The sequence below is a fragment of the Terrapene carolina genome, unplaced genomic scaffold (genome assembly GCF_002925995.2).
Source record: "Terrapene carolina triunguis isolate 2854851 unplaced genomic scaffold, T_m_triunguis-2.0 Scaffold495, whole genome shotgun sequence".
Classification (NCBI taxonomy): Eukaryota; Metazoa; Chordata; order Testudines; family Emydidae; genus Terrapene; species Terrapene triunguis.
The window spans coordinates 1869642-1872533 of NW_020664846.1; positions in this window are offsets into that span (position 1 = coordinate 1869642).

A 2892-nucleotide genomic window follows, 5' to 3' on the forward strand; every position below is an offset into this window, starting at 1 on the left:
TTCGGGGCTGGGGGCCGTATCTGCCACGGCACCTGCCTGGCCACGCCCCTAGGCCCGCCGCCCAATAGCCGCAGATTATAGCCTGCTGCCAACGCCCCTTCTTTGATGCGGCCCCGCCCAACCGCCCTGACCCGCCTTCTCGTCACGCCCCCTCCAGCCCACGAACCAATCGGCGCGCACACTCCTTCCAGCCCCACTCCGCCGGTTCGGAAGCGATAACCGCTCCCGCCCTCTGACGCGTCGAGAGATTTCCTTGGCTTTCATTGGGCGGAGGGGGCCTGTGGTTTCCCAGAAGTGGGCGGGGCTTCTTGCAAACCATTTCCCTTCCCCCTCTGGGCGCGGCAGGAATCGTCCGATAGCGCGTGCGCAGGTTGAGGGCCGCCGGCTGTTTATTTACCAGCTGCGGAACTGAGTCGGGAGGGAAGTGGAGCTGCGCGTGCGCGGGAGCATGAGGCCGTTGAGCCGCTTTTGACTAGTGGAAGCCTCGGTCTTCCCGCCATTTGTTTCCTCAGGGAGGGTCCGTAGTGTGCCGCGCTGGTCGTTCTGGCCCTGCTCAGCTCCCCGCGCCAGAGCGGCCCGGCTGGGTCAGCCCCAGGGTCCGCCGAGCCTAGTATCCGCTGTCGGTCAGGACAAGTCTCCAGTGACCCAGCCCCTGTGCTCCAGGGCCATGGGGCGCCCGGCGCAGGGGTTTGGGCCCCGCCCGCCCTGGCTAACAGCGGACCTGCCCTCCAGGAACTTGGCCAAGTCTCTTCCGAAGCCAGTTATCCATTGGCCTTCACCACCTCCCCTGGCAGCGAGCTCCCGCTTTTCCCTCCCGTGCCAACCTAGCTGTACATGTGCAGGAGTTTCTGAGAATATTTTTTTTTCACCTCAGTGAAGCCCTGAAGGGACTAAAGAACTCCAGAGCCCAGGAACTAAGCAACCCCTCTACCAGCTCCTGCCTCCTGGGGATGCTGGTCGGGGCTCGCAAACCAGCCCCACTTATCCACATCCATGTCCCTTTCCCCTGAGCCTTGTTTCAGAACAACACACGAATCTCAGCCTTTTGCCCCTACAAGGCACTTCGGAATGACAGGAACTCCACTGCTGTCCTCCCACGCTGCAGCTGGCGGCCAGGGCTGTGAGGCGAGCTTGTTGGCTGTTCACCAGGGCTGAGGGTTTGGCAGAAGTATCTTCCTAAGACTCTGCTGCAAGTTTCGTCAGTGAAAAGGAGCATTAAAAAGGCTGTATTTAGGGGACAATCGTTGCTGCTCACTTTTAGGTTTTCTTAGCAAATCCTGTGACTGTTCAGTGCTAGCATTTTGTACAGAACACTGCAGATCAGGGAACACCAAAGCTTTGACCGTTTACTACTATGCATGCCCTGAGCATTTGGTCCAGTCTCTTATTTATAGCCAGTGAGCCATATCATTGTGATTCTTACAACTCCCTGCAGTTCCTCCCCGCTTGCTATTGCTCAATCTTGTAATTAAAATCTAAGGTGTTTAAATTAAGTTTTTCTACAATGCTTAAATCACTGAATTTTGCCCATAAGTGCAAAGGAAAAGTGGTTGTGGGAGCTGTTAAAGTTACAATGTGTACATAAACTGTTATTCATCCTAAGGCTTTTTTGGATTAAGTATCCAACTATTCTATGGCCCAAAAGGTGAGGTCCTTAGTCCTGCAAACTGTCATTGACTTCATGGGATTTCTGCTTTACAGCTTTGCTGTTCCTCCTCCAGTTTTGCTATAGATGATCTCATTTTAAAGATAGCAAGATGTAGCTGCATAAGATTTTTGAAATTCAGAATTCATTGCCAAATATACCATTAGACAACTGTATTCCCTTTTGGGTAAGCTTGCTCTGTGTGCACACCACTGTCAGCTATTGGAAGTGATGCCACACTTAATCATAGAATATCAGGATTGGAAGGGACCTCAGGAGGTCATGTAGTCCAACCCCCTGCTCAAAGCAGGGCCAATCCCCAGATTTTTACCCCAGTTCCCTAAATGGCCCCCTCAGGGATTGAGCTCACAACCCTGGGTTTAGCAGGCCAATGCTCAAACCACTGAGCTATCCCCCAGCTCAGCACTTGTTCAAGTGTGAATGTCATAAGCCTTAATACCATTATAGATGATAAAAGGAAATTCTCCTTTAACTCAGGTGATGAGGATTTGGGTGATTGGAGCAGCAGGAACCAAGTTCTCTCCCTTCATAAATTGCAAAGTCCTTTGTGACCATTTATCTCTCATAATCCCATCACTCAGCAATTGGCTGTTCATACAGCAGCAGCATGTGGGCAAAATGTGAAAAAAAGGTGAGAAGGGAGAGCTATGCTTGATGTAAAAATTCCACCAACTTGTGCATTTCCTAAAGTATCAGCCAGTGTTTACCTAAAATAAGGCAGAAAAGGAGAGAACAAGTGTGGTAGCACCCGGATACTGCAGCTAGGCTGGGTGCTCAGTTGGATAGTCATGTACTCATCAAGAATAAGTAGTGAGCCTCTGAGCAATATGAAATAGTAACGTTTAAAAGACTCTCTCTGAATTAGTCTTTTACTGGGTGGGGTATAGGAAAGCTTCTGTGATGTCTCATTGAATCACATCTAGTTTTTAAGTATTCTGCAAGAAGGCAGACCAAAATGAAACCTTTTCAAGAATTAGAACTGGCCCCAGGTGGTATGTGTGACTACTCTGCTATAGTGAGCAATGAAGTTTTCAGAAGATCAGATAGACAGCCTTTCCCCTTTTTATTTTAGCCTCTTCTGAGAAGGACCTCCTCTCTCCTTCTGCACTTTGCTGCTGCTCAAGAGTCTTTAAACATTGTGTCAAGTATCAGAGGGGTAGCCGTGTTAGTCTGAATCTGTAAAAAGCAACAGAGGGTCCTGTGGCACCTTTAAGACTAACAGAAGT